At 38.2% G+C, this 11,823-nt stretch overlaps 1 pseudogene; it reads left to right on the top strand.

Moving 5' to 3' along the window:
• The first annotated feature begins 3,663 nt into the window (after window positions 1-3,663).
• On the top strand, window positions 3,664-8,375 carry LOC110908877 (annotated as a pseudogene).
• The last annotated feature ends 3,448 nt before the right edge of the window (window positions 8,376-11,823 follow it).

Genomic DNA, 11,823 nt, shown 5'->3' with positions numbered 1-11,823 from the left:
CACAAACTTTGACACTGTCAAAGTCAAAGATTGTGATGATAAAACTGATGAGGAAAATGAGAATTTTTATTCAGCAGATGAGTCTGAGACAGAGTCTGATGATGAAAATGTTAAAAAAGAAAAACAAAAATTGTTTTTAAAGTTGAAAGAAAAATTTCAGAAAACTGTTCTGCAATCAACTGAAAAAGGTGAATGCTCTAAGCAAAAACCTGTGAAGAAGATTGTAAAACAGAATCAAAACTTTAAAAATGAAGAAAAAAACTCATCAGTACGATCATCCAATCAAAAGAAAAAATTACAAAAAATAGAAAATGAAAATTCAAAATTTGTTGTGTGCAGGACGAACCACAGTGCAAAAGCGTCAAAACCAGCACATTTGAGGAAGGAATATCACCAAGCCAGACAATGTTATGATCTGAGCGTTTGGTGTGAAAATGGTAACTGGTATGATAACAGGGTGTGCTACAGCTGCGGATATCAGGGGCATATTGCTGTTAACTGCCAATACTGGAGTTATGAGACCAGGAGGTGCTATAATTGCAATATCAAAGGTCACATTGCCAGAGATTGGCCATGGAAATCGCATGAAAGATTGAGGGCCAATTCTCAGAAAATGGCAAAGAAGATACCAGTCGTTGTCAAGCCCAAAGAATTAAAAGTTTCGGGCCAAAACGTCAGAGAACAGAAGGTCAAAGAACCTAAAGTTCAAGAAACAAAAGTGAAGCTTTCTCAGGGGCAGAAAGATCGACTGAGGAAAAAGAGAAAGAAAGCGAGAGAATATCTCGAAAAGATTTTGTCCTCGGGTTCACCCGACAGATCGAAGAAGAGTTCTGATGAATCAACTTCCTCGGCTGCAAAGTCAAGCAAGATGAATTCATCAGATACAAATCTGGGGACAAAAGAGGATAAGAAGAAGAAGAAAGTGAAGTTTTCACTTCCTGGCGATGAATCTGTTTCTTCAGAAACAAAGGAGCCACATGTCGGCGATGAATCTGACTCATTAAAGTCAGACAAGCCACATTCAGGCAATGATTCTGGAATGGTAAAGCCAGAGGAGCCATGTGTTGAGGTAAAGGTCGAGAATTCTAGTTTAACAATGGATGAGAAAATTTTTCCACCATTGTTGAATAAGAATTCAAAATCACCCAAGGCTGGTCAGGCTTGGGTGAAACTTTTCAAATAGAAAAACCTGACTTGCCGGAGCTCCCAGGTTTGTAAGAGTGGAGCATGAATCGGCATCTTTTTAAATCTGTGTTTGAAGATTTTGCAGGAATTGCCGGAGATCCCAAGATGGTATCGTGGATCATGAATCGGCATCTTTCTCAGAATTTTATTCGGTAACGTCAATCATGCAAACGGTAAAGAGGTTTGGTTGTGTTTATGTATGTTTTACAAGTGGTACAGAGGATTCTGGACTGCAAATGGTAAATCAAGGACATTAACTTGTACTTGGATTTTCCTACTTTTGTGTAGAAAACAAGATGATGAAGTAACCCCGTACCTAAACTGTTTGGTAAACAAACTAAGTTTTCCGGAAAAACCATTTTGATTAAAACAAACTTAAGTGTTTTGAAATCACAATGGGAAAATAGTTTGTTGTGAGGGGGAGTTCTGATTGTTTATGCCAGGTGGATAGAGAATTGAAGTGATTCTCATCAGGTTGTCAAGTTTGTACAGTTTGTTTCAAATTTTCCCAGAAAATCAAAATTGAAACATATTTTGATTTTAGGGGGAGAAAAATTTTAAAAAAATTAGAAAATTTGAAAATGTCAAAAACATTAAAAATTTAAAAATGAGTTTTGTTGTGAAAAAGAGGAAATGATAGTAAATCAGTTAGACTATCACAGCACGCTAAAGAAATGTAATGCCAAATGTGATAAACGGTCTCACTGATGATGTGACGATAGGTTTTTGTACATTTAGTAGATTTATTCGGGATATAAACCTAAAATTTCAAACTTGTGAAATTCGTGGGGAACACTACTTGGATATATAGGTAACCCCTGAAATCTCGTTTGAAAGGTCTCGTATTCTGATATACTAGGTGTTTATACTCTATGATGTCTGGGGTATTATTCCGGGACTTCTGCTGAACGGTAGTTCTGACCTAGTCCTTGGCTAATACTTTTCACAAAATGCTTGAAATATAGCATAAAGCCCTCAGTTGATTAGACAATAAAATTGATAATCATCTGTTGTAGCTGAAAAGATCCTCTAAAGGGGACACACTGCTAAGTCGAAGCTGATATCTCTCTGCTGAACGGAAGTTCTGACCTGAGATCCCTCAATTCTCGCATCTTTCCCCTAATTTATGTACAGACATCATTGTAGTGTTCATACCTGTAAGACTGAATATTGGGATTCTGGATACGGGAGTATATTCAAGAGGTGGGACACATGAATTGAACTAAGTTCATAAAATACCTAAATAGTATCCTGAATAGATTGAAAATTGTATGAAAATTTAAGAGGACAATTATATCGTCAATCTACGTGAATAGTTTAGAACTTAAAACGATTAAAAGCTTAACGGTGCTTGTGTTATGTCTCAAAAACTGATATGATCCTCTTGCACAAACTCACAAAAATATGTTTGTTTTGCATTTAAATTTCTGTCTTTGCATTTATGTTTCATATTTTCAAAAATCCAAAAAGATTTTCGACAACTGATGGTGAAGAGCTGATTTTCAAAATCTCAAAGGCTAAACTTGATGAACATACAGGTTGGTTAAGACATTTGAAATGTTTAAAATGATTCATTAATTTTTTAATTTGAATTAGAAATTGAAATGTTTCAAATTTGTGAAGCAGTGGTTAATTGAAAACAGTATCACATGATTAAGTTGATTCATTAAGTTGAATCACAATTTTTCTGTTTTGTGATAGAGTGGTTGAGTTTTGCAGGTTTCTGATCCTGTTGCTACAGATAGCCAGGAGACATATCAGAACCAGAAATGATGAGCTGAACAGGGAAAGCCAGGAGATAATTTCGATGGTGGTAACAAAATACCAGACGACTATCCTAGCAGAGTGATAGGGGGAGTCTGATGAAGGTTATAGCCAAAGAAAGTTAGATCCAGGCAGAATTCTTGAAGAAGATCGAACTATATCCGAGAATGTCTTGTTGAAGACTCTCACTGAAGATTCCGTCAACATTCAAGGGGGAGTCTGTTGGTGCAGTTGTCTGTCGACTACATCTTCGTTCGAGTCCTAGAGTCTCAGAATAGGAATGGTTGTTAAATGATTGTAAATATTAGAAATAGTGATTGTATAGGTTTAGACATTGGATCGCTTTTTAGGTCATAAATAGGCTGAACCGCTCGAACGGTTGGTGGACTGAACCGCTCGAACGGCAAAACAACTTGGACCGCTCATTGGACGTGATTGCATGAACCGCTCCAATGACGTGTATGGGCTGCTTATTGGGCCTGTCCAATAAGCGGTCCCAGAAGCCTATATATACCCCATTAGCGATCTAAACAGTAGGAACATTGTGTAGAAATCGTGCCGAAGCTTTGCCGGTGCGAGATTTGAAGTGTAATCAGCGTCAAATCAATAAAACAAGTAGTTAAAGTGATCTGCCTGCTGTTTCTACCTTAGTTTCTTGTAATTCCGCACCTGAAACCAAGGAGAAAGCCTCTGAACGACTCGTTCGGGTCAGAATAAGATCCTACAAATAGCAGCCTTCAATTCATTTAATTCACTGGAAAACCATACGATCCATCATAAATTCCTCATCAATAGCACCTTAGTACATACGATTGAAGAGTCCCAAACCACCGCCACCCTCCTTTCCGGTTTTGTCTCCTCAATTTGTTCCCCCCATCACCGCGTCTCGAATAGTCGCCACCGGTGCTGTGCTACACATCCACCGCTGCCTGGTCTTTGCCTCTGCTCGTTGGTGTCGCAAACAGGCCATCTCAAGTATTCATTGGCATCCGATTTGTTCTTCTTGGTTACGATCCTCTAAAAAACTCACAGGTTTTAAAAAGTTTTTGTTTTTGTTTATTAATTTCTGTACATGTATCTGATTGTTTCATATATGATGGATACATTCATGTGTTAAGAGTTTATAATTGGATTATTTGTTTGTTTGTTGTTTGATTTTTTTTTTCTTTTTAGTTGAGTCTTGTTTGTTAGTTAGGGTTTGAGTTGATTTATTAGAATTATAGGCAGAAACTGTAATTTAGAATTGATTTTTTTTTAATTTAAGTTGTGTTTACAGGTTTCACTGAAGTTTGTTAACGGCGGAGCTGTTAATGTCGGTAAATACGGTCCGAATTGCACTCATGTTATTCATGATAAGCTTGTTTGGGTTTTAAAATTTTCATATGTGGTACCAAATAATTGGGTTTCTGCATGTTCAGGTCTCCTCTGTTTTATATCAAAAACCCATTTTCTGTTTTAATTCCCATGTCTATTAATCTTTGTACTCAAATTGTACCATAAAGAACAGATTTGTGATTTTAATCGATATATATGGCGAAAAAGTAAGAAGCGATCAAAATCAATTTATTCTTCGATCACCATCTATTAAGAGGAAACGAACGGACGAATGAACAGAGCAAACACGCATATTCGGTTGCGTATGCGACCGTTGTGGCGGCAGAAGTAGCGGTGGCAGCCGCCCATGCTGCCGTTGAAGTCGTTCGCTTGACGTCCATTGCGCATCTGTCGAGTAAATCCGCAGAAGAAATGGTTGCTACCAAGATTCAAACAGCTTATCGCAGGCACTTGGTAAATTATATTAGCACAATAAATATTTGTTAAACAGTTTCTTGATCTGTGGGGTTATATAATTATATTGTTTTCAGGCGAGCAGGGCGTTGCGTGCTCTTAGAGGGCTTGGGCGGTTGAGATCGGTGATTCTAGGTCAATCAGTCAAACGCCAAACAACGTCGGCGTTGAAATGTATGCAAACATTGGCTCGTGTACAGTCTCAGATTCGGTCAAGGCGTGTGCGTAGAAAGTCTAAAGAAGAAACGGAAGCCAGTTTATAAAGGAAACAGGGGGCTCATACCCAAAGTACACGACTGCTGCTCATACGCCTATAAGAATCACGAGTGTGAATACTACACAAAGTGTACAGCATAGGCACCGCCGACACCAGTTTTTCTTTTTTGGTGGTTTGGAGTACTGGATTGGGATGGTGCGCTGGAAAGTCCTTTGCAATCAGATCCTAAGGCTGAAGAAGTGGCAGGGTATGTGCATTGGCTGCTAATTTGTTGCATATTGTTACTAAAGGTGCAAAATATCCGGGGTTGGGTAACGTTCAAGGCAGTGCCGACACCGTAGAAGAGTCCGATGATGATTAGGGGTTGATTTCAGGTACGTTAAATGTATCTGTTTTTAATAAACTCTCATGGCCAGTTGAACTTATGGATTGTGGTTTCAGGTTATGGAGAAGCATACAGGATGATATTGGAGATCCAGGGTTTGGTCGAAGGTTTCATGGTAAGTCAATTCTATGCCTGAATTGGTTTCCGATATTTCATATCTTTGTTTGTGTGCAATTGTTTTGCTCTCATTATCGCTATTATGTGCATCAGTCATATATAGGCATTATAATATTGCATGAATGAACTAGAGAATGATGAGGAGCTTCGTGAGTATAGCTTGCAGGTATAATTTTTTTTACACATCATTCTTCGAGTCGAATTGCCACATTTGCGAGCCCACACGACAATTATTGGATCTCAGTTTTTTTTACACATCATTGTTTTGTGATTCTTTGGTCAGATCATAACGTTTATGCTGATCAAGAGGTATATCATTGTTGCCAAAACTGTAGTTAAAAGGCCTTCTTTCCATTTTTAAAGGATAATATCTTTGTTTTTCGGACTTGCAGAAGCACATTCGACACTGCCCCATCTGTTCTTCAGGGAAGACATGCTATAGAATGTTACAGGCAAGTAAAGTAACTTTTAAGACACCTGTGGTTTTATACTTTTATATCAGTATCAGTTTATCCTAAATATAGTATATTTTTAATCAGGAGAGAAGTGTGGGGATCGACAAGTTCTCGTATACTGTATACCTATGTTATTTGCTGTTTGCTATTTGCAGCTCTCTATATTGCCAGACCCATTATAAGCTTCAACGCATTTGCCTCACAGGTTCTACAACGCTCAACTATTCTTGATTAATTATGAAATCAACATGCCATGACATATATCATGCAATCGTGACAACCCGCTTCAAGGCCATGAAAGTAATTGTCAAAAAATTTGTTCCTTTGGGTAATTTAACAAGTGTCTCACCAATGTGTTATCTTTTCTGGCAGCTGGACACACCTCAGAAGAGTTATACACTCAAACAAGTGATTTGGTACGGTTTTCATTGGGTACTTAGCCTGTTTCTTATGGAAATCATGACACATTTCTTCTATTACAATGCATTTGCCATTAGGTCAGCCTGTAACTAACAAAATGTCACTATATATTGTATTTAGCCGTTTTTTAATGTATATCGTCTTTGATTGATTCCTGTGTGTTGATATTTAGTGGAATCTGGAAACAGTTATCACCTGTGGAGGTCTTTATTGTTGGATATGGGGTGAGATCTCATGGTACTTGATTTCACTATCTCACTTAAAAAATGATTTAGGAGAAATACACACCTGATTTTTAATCCGTTTGATCCGTTTGACTTGATTCTTTATATGCTAATCGCATTCTTGGTTAAACGAAAACGAAATGTAGGTAAGTGGTATTGAAGCCCCTGAGAATATGCCACGTTGTATAAACAACTGCTACAATTTAGAAAGCTTTTGGAAAAATTGGCATGCTTCCTTTAACAAATGGCTTGTGAGGTACACGTTTTATATTGCCATCTTTTGCTTATTTATTTATGTTTTGTTTTAAGTCTTGAAGGACATACTTTCTAATTTTATCTTACACATGTGTATAGGTACATGTATATTCCGTTAGGGGGATCTCGAAGGAAGCTTTTAAACGTATGGGTTGTCTTCACATTTGTTGCCATATGGCATGATCTTGAATGGTATATTATTTTTTCCAGTTTCTTATATTCTTCCTTTTGGGCCCGACTTCTAACTGTTTATTTTATGTACAGGAAACTTCTTTCATGGGCATGGTTGACGTGCATATTCTTTATTCTTTCATGGGCATGGTATCGTTTCGAACCGAACAAAATTGCCCCTTGATGTACAATCTCTGCAAAAAAACATTTTTAACCAACTCGACCCGAAACCTGTTCCGACCCGAAACCCGTTCTGACCCAAACCTGTTTCGACCCGAACCAAAACAACCCCTTTTTTTATTGACCCGTTTTGACCCAAACCCGTTTTGACCCATGACCCGACCCGACCCAACCCGTTTTCCAGGTCTAACCTCTATTAAGGTGACCTACTGAATTTTGTATTGTTTCTATGTTGAAGTTAAATTTTAGCATATAGAGATTGAGCGAGTGTTTGCAACATATGTCCAAAGAATATTGCAACCGTTAATTTGAAAATTGATTTTGCAGGTTGATAACGTTTTTAAAGCGTTCATTTTCCGTGAGCTTAGTGCAGTTGCGGGTGCTATCACAATCACTTGTCTCATGGTTTGTTTTTTCCTATAAAACCAATCTACTTAGTGATGACCACTTTCCACCCAAACCAGCTATTGACTTACTATTTGGCAGGTGGCTAACCTTGTTGGCTTTGTCGTTGGACCATCTGGCGTAAGTTGGTTAAAGTCCGTGTTTCTTCACGCTGAAGGTTTATCTCTCTTTACTGATTTCTTTTCCAAATTATGCGCGCACGTGACTGTGCAGTTGACAAAAGCTACGTAATATTGCAGGATTACCAACATTTTTTGGCTTGCTTGTGACGTTTTATATCGGCACAAAGGTACAATGCCATAATTTCACTTCTTTTGAAACTTTTAAGATCAAATTGCCATTTTATCACCAAAGAATCACTAAAAAAGGTTTTTACGTAATATGGTATTATACCACGTTGTTTCAACTTGGAAACCCAAATAGTTGATTTCATTTTTCAAACGATTCCTATATTGCTTTGCTGGGAGGGTATATTAGTCATTTCGTCTGTGCACGCCAAGAGTGTGTTTCAATTTATGAAATATCATTTAATCGGAAAACTTTTCTTCCATTGCAGGTTATGTTTCATGTATCCGATTCCAAGCAAAGGACACATCAGAGTTGAAGAGCATGGTTATGATCTGGATCCAAATACGAAGCATCTTCGACTTTCTTGTTGTGTCTTGTTTTTTTTCCTTACACCTTTTTTATATACTTTACTATCTTAAGCAAGTTATATCATAAAATCAAGAAATTTATAATCTTTCATTCAGTTAGTTGTAAATATATATTTAAAGCAGTTACAAAAATGTCTAAAACTTCTACGGCTATTTTTTTCGTTGAATGGAATAAAATGTTAGAAACCTGGAATGCGTTGTGGTTCGTAATAGGCATAATAATTAAATCTGATATCAGTCGGGACACCCGCCGCAACGCGCAGGCTTTCCCACTAGTTCACTCTAAAAACCTAAAAAAAATCATCTTATTCCCTATCTCACTATTAATCACCACCACAACAACCACCCGCCACCGCCGCCACCCTCCGCCGTCGACCACCGCCACACCCCGTCGCTGCCTCTACCCGCTGACCACCGCCACCCACCGTCGTCATTGCCACCACCCACCACCACCGCCACTGTCACCACTCTCTGTAGCCAACTACACGTGCCGCCGTCGACCATGGTTAAGCGTTGCGTAGGCGTTTAAGCGAGTTGCGAGTAAGCGTTGCGTTGAGATAACCACATAACAATAAACAAATAGTCACACAAATAACACACATACACATAAATGCATAAAAGTAAATCTGCGCTTCGAGTTTGCGATGCGATAACGTTGTGATAGCGTTTAGTATAAACAAGCGATGTGATATGCGATAAAACGCGTTTAAATAGTATGTGTTGTAAATATCGTTTAGTTGTGATAACTGCTTTTTGAATAAGCGTTGAGAATGCGTTGTAAAACATCGTTGGAAAATATAGTTTAACCCTTTTGCGATAATCGAAATCTCGAGAGTACAAGATAATTAAGCGATAAATGACAGATCTAAGTAGTGACCCGGAAATTCGGGTTGTTACAGCCTCCCCTACTTTAGGGAATTTCGTCCCGAAATTAAGGCGTAGGCGTAACGAAAAGATGTGGATGTTTAGCTTTCATATCACTTTCGAGTTCCCAAGTGAACTCGGCGCCGCGTTTGCCTTCCTAGCGAACCTTCACTATGGGAATGCGGAAGCGTCGGAGTTTCTTGGTCTCTCGGTCCATGATTTCTACGGGCTTTTCCATGAAGTGTAGACTTTCGTTAACTTGCAAATCCTCGAGGGGGACATGCAGGTTTTCTTCGGCTAGACACTTTTTGAGGTTCGAAACATGGAAAGTCAGATGTACGTTGCTGAGTTCCTCCGGTAATTCGAGTCGGTAGGCCACTTTGCCAATTCTTTCCAGAATCTTAAAGGGTCCAACGTATCGAGGCGCTAGCTTTCCTTTCTTGCCGAATCGGATCACCCCCTTCCAAGGTGAAACTTTTAGGAGTACGTGATCGCCAACTTCGAACTCAAGGGGCTTGCGGCGTTTATCAGCATAACTCTTTTGACGACTCCGAGCTTTCAAGATATTGTCTCGTATCTGGAGGATTTTGTCAGTCGTTTCTTGTAATAACTCAGGACCGGTAATTTGCGCATCTCCGATCTCGTGCCATACAATAGGAGATCGCCATTTTCTTCCATATAATGCCTCAAGTGGTGCCATTTGAATGCTAGAGTGATAACTGTTTTTGTACGAGAATTCGACTAAAGGTAAATGCGAATCCCAATTACCACCAAAATCTATAACGCACGAATGATGAATGTCTTCAATGGTGCGAATTGTGCGCTCAGTCTGACCATCGGTCTGGGGATGGAATGCGGTACTGAGGTTAAGAGTAGTACCGAGAGCGGATTGAAACGTTTCCCAAAGACGCGAGGTAAATCGACCATCGCGGTCAGAGATGATGTCACGGGTGCCCATGTCGACAAATGACTTCGTCGGTATAGATTCGTGCAAATCGTTTGTTGGGATTGAACCCTACCAAAGGAATAGATAATGAAAGCCAAAACCGGATCACAACAGTGGATTCATAATAAGCAGCTTTTCACATTAAGCTTTCCCCTTGATAGTGGTCATCTAGCATCTGATAGACTTGAAAGTACTGCTCAATAGAACAACTGCTACTAAAGAACTGATGAAGTTTAAAGGCTGAAGCTCAATCTACTGACAGAATCTAAGCACTGCTGAAGAATTAAAGCACTGCCCATTCAAGGTCTGATCACCCTTTGAAGAAAGCACTGATGCTCAAACAACAGTGGTTGACTACATCAATGGAATGAAGAATCAGTATTTATACATCAGTGATTAGAATGCAATCAGTGTCTGTATGGTCAGTAGTTATAGAACAGTAGATAGAGTTTGTTAGTTTGTTAGATGTCGCTTTCATGGTGACGTCAGCTGAGATGCCTCAGTGGTTTGGTTTGCCTATAAATGGAGCAGTACCCTGTACTGTTACATTTGATTGACTGAGTGAGTTCTTCTCCTCATGTCTAATCCTTTCATCTTGTGCAATCAACCTTGGAGCATCAGGCTGAGGAGGAGTTTAGTTTTGTAAGCATGCTTTGTAATCTTTTGCTTTGATTTGTAATCTTTCGACTAATGCAAATCATGTGTTTATCAAAACTATTTTCTTCTTTGATTGTGTTTACAAAGTTTGTTGTTCATTTCCGCTGCACTTAAACTCTGTTCATTTCTATTGATTTGTTCAAATTATACAAACAAACATAATTATGAAAGCCCCCGATTCTAACAATTGGTATTAGAGCTCGGATAGTCAAATTCGATCTAACAATCAATTTGACATAACAGTTCAGCTCAAAATCCATTGATACTAAGGGTGATTGTATTTAGTTGAAAAATAGAGTAACGAGAAATCATGTTCAAAATGATTATTCAGATACTCTGTAAAACAACCAAGATGTCATAAGACACACAAACTTCACATAACAAGTGATATCATGCATAAAACACCTATAGTGCTCAGATCTGAAAATATGTCTGATAACTATGGTATAATCATTTCCTTTACAAAATTGATGTCAAGTGTTAATATGAAGTTTGTGCTGTTTCCATCGTGTTTAATACTAAGGTATGAACCTCCTGTCAACAAAAACCTAGTTTCATAAAAACAATAGTGTTTTTGTTAGCATAAAAGGAGGGAAATTAAAACTTTAGTTATTACATCTTATGTGTTGAAAAACATGTTGAGAATCCTGTTAAAAAGGATCAAATCAACTCTGTTAAGAACACATCGAGAAAATCAGATGAAAAAACAGACTAAATGATATGTGATGTGAGATTTGACATAAGCATATGCAAAATGTCTAAGTCTCTCCAAACATTGCTGTAAAATGATTCTGGTCTGAGTATTTTTCCAATAAAAACCTCCCAGTAAGTATTCTAGTACTTATGAATGAGAAGGGTAAAAAGGGAAGAAGAAAAATAACAAAACTCAAAGGTGTGTTAATCTCAAAACTTTTGGAGTCAAAAGAAAAGAGTATAAATATGAAACACTTAAGAGTCCAAAGTTGGGTAAACAGTGGTCATCAAACAATTTTGTGCATTCATTAATTCAAGGAAGTTCAGGTAACAATGGTATCACCGATGATGAAACTGATAAGAGGACTAGACAAATTTCCTCACATGTCTCCTCTTTTTGCAATCAATTAACAAGGAAATTGTCACACAAAATAGTCATCT

The sequence above is a fragment of the Helianthus annuus genome, chromosome 14, assembly GCF_002127325.2.
Source record: "Helianthus annuus cultivar XRQ/B chromosome 14, HanXRQr2.0-SUNRISE, whole genome shotgun sequence".
NCBI lineage: Eukaryota > Viridiplantae > Streptophyta > Magnoliopsida > Asterales > Asteraceae > Helianthus > Helianthus annuus.
Note: the sequence above shows the minus strand (reverse complement) of the source record. Positions and strands in the feature narration are given on the sequence as shown.